The sequence below is a fragment of the Peromyscus californicus genome, unplaced genomic scaffold (assembly GCF_007827085.1).
Source record: "Peromyscus californicus insignis strain IS unplaced genomic scaffold, ASM782708v3 Scaffold_2__1_contigs__length_46816999, whole genome shotgun sequence".
In the NCBI taxonomy this organism is placed as follows: domain Eukaryota; kingdom Metazoa; phylum Chordata; class Mammalia; order Rodentia; family Cricetidae; genus Peromyscus; species Peromyscus californicus.
Genome location: NW_026294540.1, coordinates 3287312 through 3298131, shown reverse-complemented (window position 1 = coordinate 3298131; position 10820 = coordinate 3287312). Strand labels below are relative to the sequence as shown.

Genomic DNA, 10820 nt, shown 5'->3' with positions numbered 1-10820 from the left:
TGACCCCACTGCCTCCATCCAGAGTTCCACGAATACAGCCCTGAAGCATCCTCCCAGTTTTATGCTGGGGATCAAACCCAGGGCTCGCAACGCTGCCCACAGAGCCACATTCCCACCCCTTCCATCTTTTTTAAAACACATTTTAGGGTTCCAGCTCTGGGGTGGGGTGGGCGTTTTCCTATTCAGGTGATTGACCAAGTGAGATTAATTGTCAAGATTACAATGGTAGCCAGGTGGTGGAGCGGACGCCTTTGATCCCAGCACTCCCACGGCAGCAGAGACAGGTGGATCTCTGAGAGTTCCAGGCCAGGCTGGTCTACAGAGTGAGTTCCAGGACAGCCAGGGCTACACAGAGAAACCCTGTCTCAGAAAATTAAAACAAACAAACAAACAAATAAATAAATAAATAATGAAAAAGAGCAATGTGTCCCTGATGTCTCAGAATCCTGAGTAGTTCAGATGATGTCTCCACACAGGCCAGAAGTATGATTCAGGTCCCTTTTGACCAAAAACTCTGTAAGAATAGATTTAAACAAAGAAGAAGAAAATCCACAGAGTCATCTTATCAGTGAGAAGCTTTCCCTGGGTCTCAGCAGAGAACTTAGGGAAATTAAATCTTAAGGAGGGGCACCTGGGACACTCTTCCCTTTCTGAGGCACCAGTGTGTTACCAGGGAAACGGGAGGCCGCGTCCAAAGATGGGGGGGGGGGGTCTGTGATAAACAGCCCGAGGAAAGAGACTTAAGGGGGGGAAAGTCTTATTCTGGCTCCACCGCTCCCAAGGGACGCAGTCCATCATGGTGGCCGGAGAAGCCGCTGGTCACACTGCACTCAGGAAGCAGGCAGTGAACAGGAAGAGGGGCAGGCTATAGAACCCCAGGGTCCACCTGCAGTGCCCCCTCTCCCCACCTCCTAAAGGTTCCCCAGCCTCCCCAGACAATGTCACCAGCTAGGAGCCAGGTATTCAAACATATGAACCTATGGTGGGGACATTTCACATTTAAACCACAGTAGGACCCCGTCCTTGGCCACCTACGAGCCACAGCCAGTCTGGCTGTCGACTGGGCCCTGGATTGTGTCCTGTGAAAATGCTGGGTGGCCCCGTGTGGAGGGTCAGCTCTGCTTCAGATGCCGTGACAGACTGTGGGCTCCAACCTCACATACTCCTCTGAGTATGGAATCCATCTCTATCCCATAATCTGGAAGGCTTCTGGGTGAATTAGTTTGGAGAGATGGTTGTAAAGCCGAGGATGGACCAGCTGAGAGCAAGGTCCTCTTAGTAGGGCAAATGTTTGACTTCAAAAGAAAACATTTCAAAGAGTGTATTGGCTCTTACCGTCAAAAAACCAAAACCAACCAAACAAAAACCAGGGAGGACTGGGGTGTGGCTCCGTGGGTAGGGTGCTTGCCTAGTGAGCAAGAAGTGCTGGGTCTGATCCTCAGCATCGAAGAAATAGGGCATCACAACACAGGACTGTAATTCTAGCACTTGGGAGGTTGAGGCAGGGGGATTGACACAAGTTCCAGGCCAGCCTGAGCTTTGTAGTAAAACCCTCGAAATAAAAATAAAGCAAAAAAAAAAAAAAAAAAAAAAAAAAAAAAGGATGAAACCTGCCAGGCAGCTGTGGGTTCCAGGGCTACCCAGTCCGTGGGGCAGGAAGAACCACATCACCCCACAGGACACTGTAGTACAGTGTGTGTAGCCCCGTTGACCATCCGGGTGCCCCGGGGTCTTCTGCACGGAGGTTGGACAGTGCCACTGTAGAATCTCCATTGTTACAGCAAGTGCTGTTGTGTTAACATTGGCCAGAGCTATCCCCACAGGCTTCCTGGAGGAGGCAGATGATGTCAGGTAAATGATTCTGGGACAGTCCCTGGGGTGCGCTGCTCTCTGTACCAGAACCGACAAGCCAGGGCCTGGGGTTCTGGCTCTGGGTAGAATGGGGAACCTGACACTCCCTGCTCGGGGTGCAATCTGTGGGCATGTGTGGCTGGCAGTCTCTCATCTGGCCTCAGTACAAGAGATTGTGGAGGAGTCTCCCAGGAAGTCTGGCCCCACGAGGACCCAGGTGCCTCTGGGAGTTGTAGTTTTTTTTTTTCAGTCTTCCCTCTGCTTGGCTGGAGCTGACAGACTGCAGGGTGGGGATGGGGTAGTCACAGGCGACATGTCTGGGTTTGGGGTCTGTGGGGGTGTCGGGAAAGACACCATTGGTTCCCTTCCCTGCTTATATTCTGAGCTAGGCTGGCCATGTCAGGTGGGAGGACTCCCTTGGCACGGGAGCCAAGAACCACAAATGTCCGGCTACTCAGAAGCACTCCGACACGTATCTTGTCACTAGTGATTTGCACATGAGAGACAGGAACTTTCTCGAAGGTTCTGGAACAGACACAGCACATGGTGGAGTAGCACGGACTGGCCATTTGTGGCCCTGCATATCTGTTCATTGTGCTCCCACTGTGTACCCATCCCGAGGTAGGCACTGTGAATCAGGTGGCCGCCCGAGGAGCTTTCTGAAGTATCTCTAGAGAGAAGACTTTTGTTTTAAATTTATTTTATATTTTTTTATCTGTAACATAAATCTTAAAGGGTCTTATTAATAAAAAAACAGGGGAGCCAGATATTGGGGTGAATGCTGAAAGATCAGAGAAACAGAACCAGCCACAGCTAACCTCACCTCACCAATTCTTCAGCTGATCCTGTTTCCTCAGACTGGAAGCCTCTGTGTCCTCATCCAGAATGGGTCTCAGCTGAACTGCTGCTCAAAAGCCTGAAAGCTTAACCAACCCTAGTTCCTGGTCCTCATGCCTTATATACCTTTCTGCTTCCTGCCATCACTTCCTGAGATTAAAGGTGTGTGTGTGTCACCATTTTCTGGCCTCTATGTCTATCTAGTGGCTGTTCTGTTCTCTGGCCTCAGATAAGTTTATTAGGGTGCACAATATATTGGGGGGACACAATATCACCACATTTCCCCTTTATGTCTAAAATAATAAAAGAAGCTTATAACTATATCCAATAAGTATATACAATATACACAGTCAAGAATTACATTAACCATGTCCAGTCCATTAACATTTGACAAATTCAAACAAAAAATTTCATTGTTTATCTTATTTTGATGAGTCCAATACAAAATTTGTATACAATACAGAAAAATCCAATGTAAAATATTTAAAACAAGTAGTACCTTTATAAAAGTAGATTCAATAATCTACCTTTTTACCTTATCCTATCCATTTATCCTTTTTGGTTTTCCAAGACAGAGTTTCTTTGTGTAGTACTGGCTATCCTGGAACTTGTTCTGTAGACTAGGCTAGCTCGAACTCAGGGATCCACCTGCCTCTGCCTCCTGAGTGCTGAGATTAAAGGTGTGCACCACCACACCCAGCACACAAACTATTTTTTTTATAATAACATATAAACTCTATAAAAGGCCTGCTTTTAGGTGGAATTTCATCTTGCAAACCAACCATTCAAACTGCCTCAAAGAACTCCCCCTGGGGGTGGCAGTCATATTTGACACTCACTGAGATGGGTCCAGTTGATAACTGTGCCCATGGCATCCAGATGATCCACACCACTGCTGGGCTCTGTCCCTATGGACAGGCCCCTGGGGAGCCTCAGGTGGATCCTGAGTATCATAGAAGGTGTCAGTCCTTACTTCAAAAGGGTGAAACTCATAGGATTGGGTGAGCTGTACACACACACACACACACACACACACACACACACGCACTCACACACCCCATCAACAATTTGAGGCAAAGAGAAGGGGAGAGCAGCAGACCGCTCTCCTGAAGCCACACTGCTGCTTGGGTCCCTGTCTCTCCTTTCTTGAGGTTGGGCTGGCTTACAATAAAGGCATAAACCACGTCCCATTACTCAGGTTGGGCTGTTTCCCCTGGGAGCACATTTCATAAATAAGATTCAATTTTCTCATGCAATGTTTCTCCCTAATGCTGATGAAGCCCCATGAGAACCTGGATCCTGCCAGCCGCCTTAGAGCTGAGTCTCCAGAGCCCAGCATACAAAAGGTACTTAGAAAAGGCAGTGTTGGCTGGCTGGGGGGGAGGGGGGAGTCCCTGCTCCTTGGGGGAAGGAAGGGAACTGAGGAGAGAGAATGGATGGGACCCAGGAGCTCAGACCTGAGCAACATAGGGATACCCTGAAAAAGGAGAGGAAGGGAGGGAGGGAGGGAGAGAGACAGAGAGAAACAGAGACAGAGACAGAGAAAGAGAGAGCTCTGGCTTGCAGAAAACTAGAGTTCAGTTGCCAACACCCTTCCATGAGCAACTCCAGTTCCCGGGGATCTGTCGCCCTCTCTGGCCTCTGCCGGCACCTGCACTTACATGAGCGTACACACATAATGAATAATAAATCTGTTTGTTTGTTTGTTTGTTTTAAGAGAAAGAAAAAAGCAAACGGGTAGATACGATTAATGAAATGAACAAGGCAGCCGACCAAGGAAGCCTCACTAGCAAGACCTCTCTGGTGGGCCGTGCTCTGCCACCCCCCCCAGGACAGCCAGTAGGGCTCCACGTGGTGGCGCACAGTAGGTTCTCCAGGGAACCCGGGACCCTGGCGCAATGCCGCGTCTGTCCAGCAGGGGGCGCGCCTCGTACAGGCTCGCGGCTCCGGGGGGGGGGGGGGAGGGAGGGGGGGCGCCCTCGCTCCGCCCCTCGCTGCTCCGCGCAGGCGCCGCCGGGCGCGGTTGCCACGGCGACGGGGCGCTTCCCGCCCGAGCCCCGCCCCCAGTGGCCAGGCTGCGCGCGCCGCGGCAGGTGCGGGCCGGGCAGGTGCGGCGCGGCGGGCCCCTTGCGGTAGGTGCGCGGAGGGCGCGCGGGCGGGCGCAGGGTGCGCGCGCGCGCGCGGGCGGGGACGCGCGGGGGGGTGCGCGCGGGCGGGCGGGGACGCCCACTCCTGCCCGCGGGGCCGCGTGGAAAGTTGGCAAAGTTGGCGGAGGGCGAAGCCGGGGAGCGGGGAGGCGCCGCGTGCGGAGTCCCGCTGCGGACTTTTTTTTTGGGGGGGGCGCGGGGGGAGGAGATCCCGTTGCATCTGCGGCCGGGGAATGACGGCGGAGGACGCCTTAGAGCTGGCTCCGCTCTCTCCCCAGCCCCCACGCGCGTCCGCGGCGCGCGCGCGTGGCTCGGAATCGCTCCGTACCGGGGCACCGTGCAGGCCAGGGCTGCTGCCCTTCCTCTCGGGCCGGGAAGCCGTGGCCTTTTGCTTTCGGAGGGAGGGACGCGCGGCGCCTGTTGCAGAGAGCGAGCTGCCCCTGGAGGCCCTGGCGACTGGCGCTGGGCCTGAGCCCTGGTCCCCGGGGTCGCGCCCTCCCGGGCTGGCGCGCGCACTGCCCCGGTCCGCGGTGACAAAGATGGGTGTAACTTGGACTTTTTTCTTCCACCGAGGCGAGTCGCGGTTCCAGGCCGCGCGCGCAGAGAAGCGCTGGGGCTTGGTTAATCAGTAACCGGGACTTAGGTCTGGAGGCTGCGGGCGGCCAACTTTCTCCCTGCTACCCCGCGGGGCGGGCGTGCGGCCAGGCTGGCCTCTGCAGACACCCGTGTCCGGGTGGGTTCCGGGGAGTCCCTTTCAAAGGATGGAGGCTCCGCAGACACCCCGTTTTGGTGGGTCCCGGGGCGGGGAGGAGTCCCTTTAAAGGTTTTAGGACTTAGCAGGAGTGCGCTTAGGCCTGAGAAGTGCAGAGCCTGGACGCACGCACCTCCCCCGCTGTGTGTGTGTGTGTGTGTGTGTGTGTGTGTGTGTGCGTGCGCGCGCGGCCACCGGGGTCCATGCGAGTCCTAGGGAGTCAGTGTGCACCGGCCCAGAGCAGTTCGGAATCTGCCCCTCAGGGATGACTCCCTGGCCACAGTCAGCCTGCCCCGCGTCTTTGTGGATTTGTGATGTTGGGGGTGCAGCCCTCACCCCAGACTCTGAGCTAGACAACCCTCCCCCTACCAGGGACTCCTGGTGGCTGTTAGTACTTATGCTCACCTGAGCGGGTGTGTGTGTGTGTGTGTGTGTGTGTGTGTGTGTGTGTGTGTGTGTGTGTGTGTGTGAGGGGATTGGGGGTTGGGGAGTGCAGGGGCCAGTGGTCCATCCCTGGTCACGTGACCCCTCTTAGCCTCACCACGTTGTACCAACACACAGAATGAGCTCCGGATGTTGCCTACATCCGTTCGTCTGAACTAATTGTCATTCATTCACTGAGCAAATGGTTCGAGACACCCAGTCACAAGGACTGGGTTCGAAGTCACATCCTGAAGGGGTGAATCCTTGGTCTGTCTGGGAAGACAGCGTGGGGAGAGCGGAGGAGGGGGCAATGACCTGGGACAAGAGGGGGATCAGGGTCTGGGGCAGAGAAGGGTGCCAAGGAATCGAACTCAACTCCTCTGGCTTGGTGGCACGTCCCTTTCCCCACTGGGTCATCTCACGCCTGTGGTGCCTTGAGAAGGCAGCGGTTCTTCATGTATATAATGGTCCCTTCGCTCCTTCATGGGGGTGGGGATAAGGCAGGGCGTGGGGAGTGTCTGGGATGGTTCTGATTGTGTGAGCTCAGGTGTGAGCCTAGGAGGATTGTCATGATAGCCTGTCATCAGACATGTTCCAGGTGGATGGTGCCTTGCCGAACCTGGCTCATGTATGTATGTGCCTGTGCCTGTGCATGCCCGAGGGTGTGTGTGTGTGTGTGTGTGTGTGTGTGTGTGTGATGTGGTCAAAGGTGACATTTGGGCTGAGCCTTGAAGGCTGTGTAGGACGTAGGACAGAGGCAAGGGTGGGTGAGGCCTAACTCCTGGTCCTGCCCAGAGTGTAGGGCGTGTTGAATGAATAAAAGACCTTTAGACCCCAGCTCTGCATTGGAAGGCTTGGCACCGAGGGGGCCAGATCCCTGCCTGGAGGTGCACACTCCTGCCCCCACCCACTTCAGATTGCGGGAGGGTGGATTCAGAGCTGCCACTTCTCTCAGAACCTTGGATGGATGTTTGGAGACAGTGAGGTAAAATTGCCGAGAGGGACCGGAGGTCAACCAAGGGGGACGGACTCTTGGGAGATGGTGGGAGAGAGACCAGCCGGGCAACATGGAGGGACGAGAATATAGAAAGAGCCAGAGGTACCGAGGTACCGGTGTATGTCAGGACCTGGGTGGAGTCCTTATGTTCTCTGTCTGTTCTTCATGACGGTCGGTCTCAGGCCGTGCTGGCTTTGGAGACCCCCCCACCCTCACCCCCACCCACGAGCAGTTCGTGAAATGGACGCTTTGACTGATAGACAGCTGGGGGTGGAGGAGCTGAGTTCTGATCGTAGAACTGGCTGCCTGACGCCACGCTCCTCCCAGTTCCGTGTGTCCCCGTGTGGCTAGGTGTGGCTGCCCACTGTCCACACCCTGGCTGCTGGCCTGGGTAAGGGGTCACTGTTTGGGTGGAGCGCTGGACACACGGGTCATTTTTCTCCCACGAGATGAGTATTTTGCGGAGTCTCTCATGGGGAAGAGAGTCCCTGGGCTTGAGAACTCGGAAGTTCTGCCTGTCCCCAGGAATCCTCTAAGCTGTGTGGGAGAAAGGTCACATGACCCAAATCAGGAAGCAGTTACAGGGACTTGACTTTGGGGCCTGAGTTATCATTGCCCTTCTTGGTAATCGCGCAGTTAGGCGACCTTTGAAATGTTTACAGCTGGGTCTCCACTGGGAATAGAAACGTTTCCAGATTGTGGTCGTGGACTGTTTCCACCCGAGTCAACCGCGGTGAATGTGCGTCCGAGCTTAGGATGCCGCGTGCATGGTGAAAATCCTGCATCAGGTGAAAGTGAGTCAGCCACAGATGCCCCGGGGGACGTTTCAGAGAGCCCTCGTGGTCCTCCCAAGGCTTTATGTACACACAGACTCTAATTCCCCTTAGGCCTCTGTCACACCTTGCTGGTCATGAAACCTGCTTTCACATCTGCTCTGGATCCAGAGGAGTAGGATTAAGTCCTGGCTTTGCTGCTCTCTCTGCTGTGTGACCGCAGTTGGGTGTCTTAACCCCTCTGAGCCCATTTCCTCCTTTATAAATGAGGCAAATGATGGGACTTACCTGTGAGGACTGGGAAGGGTTTGGCAGGTGTGTGTTGGTCCTAATTGATGGAGAAGGTGCTCGGTAAATAGCTGGGGGGGAAAACTGATAAAAAAAAAAACCCAGCAACAATGTAAAAGAACCTCACCTAGAAATTAAAAACACATCTGGCGATTTCCCGTTTGGGAACATGTGCTTGGGAGTGTGCTGGTTACCGGCTCCTGCTGTTGGATGCAGAGTTACTACTGGATGTTTGGTGTTCACTCTGCGGCTCCTCCTGTTGGTGCCCCCAGGAGGTGGAAGGAAATATGGGCTGAAGAGAGCTTGGAGTGGTGGTCCCGCCTGCCCAGGTCCCCTGAACACACCTGTGGGAGCGAGTGGTCTGTAGTCACAGAGGTGGAGCTGGTGGCTTTGCCTGGTCGGTGGCCCCACGCTGTGGCCTGCGGCCCACCATAGGGAGCCCAGAGCCTCTGCAGGTTGTGTGGAGTTTGATAGCCCGTGGGTTTGAGTCCAGCCTGCCTGAGACTGTATCTTGGAAGACATCTGCCCGTGAACACTCTAGTCTTTCTGGAAGTGTGTGGCTCCTGTATCGGTTCACTTTTCCTGTGATCGCGCCGTGTAACAAACATCTTCCAAATCACAGTGACTTCTAAACACAGGCCTGTTTTGCACTCGGGTCAGTGAGTGCCTTGGTTGATTTATCTTCAGACAGCTAGATCCCCTGGTTGACAGCAGTAGCCAGTGGGGTGTGTTCTTCCGGGGGGGTGGACTGCAGGTGTGCATGGGGTGGGGCAGCAGATGTGCAGGGGTGGACTGCAGATGTGCAGGGGGTGGACTGCAGGTATGCAGGGGGTGGACTGCAGGTGTGCAGGGGGTGGACTGCAGGTATGCAGGGGGTGGACTGCAGATGTGCAGGGGGTGGACTGCAGGTATGCAGGGGGTGGACTGCAGGTGTGCAGGGGGTGGACTGCAGATTGCAGGGGGTAGACTGCAGGTGTGCAGGACCTCAGGAGGAGGTGAGATGGCCTTACCTCTGTCCTTATTCCGTTAGTCACCACAAGTCACAGGAACTCCCCCCTCCAAATCAGTGGACCCGTTGTGCTCCCTCGAGGAGGCTGAGCAGGTCTTTGCTGAGAGACAGCAGTGCATCCCCCTGCAGTCACGCTTCTGAGGGGCGGGAGGGGGCCTTCCTGGAGCAGAGGGGCTGCAGAGAGGGTAGGAATCAGCCCATGATCTGTGTGGGACCAGTGGACTCAGAACGGGGGCTGTGGGGAAGGCGGGACAGGAATTATAACCCAGAAACAGCCTCAGATTCCTTGTCTGGAAAGCAGGACTGTGGCTCTCTGGCTCTGGCTCTGCTGCTGTGAGCTGGTGGCCCCAGTTATGGCCCGTTTGGTTATTTACCTTCTGAGATGGTTTCTCTAAGTAGTCAAGGCTGGTCCTGAACCCCTAACCCTCTTGCCTCAGCCTCCCAAATGCTGGGATCGCATCCTTGAGTAGCCTGCCTGTCTCTCAGCCTCAGTTTGCGGAGGGACGAGGGACCTGTGTCCGTTTCAGTAAAGACCTGTGGTGTGCTTGGCAGGAAGCAGGTGGCCGTGAGGGTCTTCGGGGTTAGCACAGGAAGGGGGTTTGGAGAGACTGCCCAGGTTCAAATCCCAGCTCTGCCACTTGGTGTCCGTGTGGCTTTGGGCTGGCCACTGAACCTCTCTGGACATCTGTTTCCCCACCTGTGGAACGGTAGCCAGGCAGAGCCTGGCTCAGGAGGTCTGTGAGCATCGTTGTGTTGACAGAGAGCACCTTCAAGGACTTTGCCTGAGCGCTGGCTTGGAGTAGTTTTGTTTTTGGTTTTGCCTGGCAGTGCTGGAGATGGACCGTAGGGTCCATGGTAGACAAACCCTCCACCATGACGCTGCATCTCCAGTCTTTTACTTAAAAAGTTATTTTGCGACAGGGCCTCACTAAATGACTCCCAGGCTGCCCTTGAACTCATCATTCTGGTGTCTCTGCCCCCACCCCACCCCCACCCCAGGTATCTGGAATTACAGGCTGTGACAGCCGGCCAAGCAGGGTGGTTATTGTTGGCTGTGGTACTCTTAGTCTGGGGAGGCCCAGAGAGGTTGCTTGCCTTCCACGAAGCCATCAGCACCTTGAGGACAGAAGTGAAGTGAGAGATGTGGCCCGGGCTCCTGGCCCTGCTGCAGCTGGCCAGCTGCCTGTTTGTGGGTTGCGAGATTTTTCTGTAGCCATTGTCGGACATCTTAGGAGGGACAAAGCCTCATTACCAACCACTCAGCCTCCTGGGGCAACAGTCCTGATCTGTCAGGGAATTGCAATGAGACGTCGCCATGTTGTCCTATCCAGGGAGCATGCAGGTGTCTGGGGACCCCATTGGCCGTGAGTCATGGGGGATGTGCTGAGAGTCTGGGTGAGCGTCCTGGCAGAGCTGGGAGGATGCATCTATCATGGGCTCGCTCTGTGACCCTAGGCAGCTGGCTTCACTCTCTGTGGGTCCTCGCCAGCCTGACTCCAGCTCCTGCCTCCACCTCTGGTCTCCCCTGCTGCCTCCTGGCAGCCAGGCAGGCTGGGCTGAACTGGCTGCCTGGCTCCGCACAGTGCTGTGTGACTTCAGACAAGTACATCAGCCTCTCTGAGCCTCAGCTCGTTGGCTGAAGGACAAAACACAACTGAGCAGTGAAGCCCAGGCTCTGGAGGTGGCTCAGTGGGTAAGGAAGGGCTCTTGAGTTTAGTCCCTGTAGCCCACACGGTGGACGGAG

At 55.2% G+C, this 10820-nt stretch overlaps 1 protein-coding gene across 1 annotated transcript in view; it reads left to right on the top strand.

The window, feature by feature from the left end:
• The first annotated feature begins 4744 nt into the window (after positions 1 to 4744).
• Kiaa1671 (KIAA1671 ortholog) overlaps positions 4745 to 10820 on the top strand; it is a 146555-nt gene continuing 140479 nt past the window's right edge. The window contains 1 exon segment of the mRNA XM_052755008.1: positions 4745 to 4820. The gene's annotated coding sequence lies outside the window, so the exon portion shown is untranslated.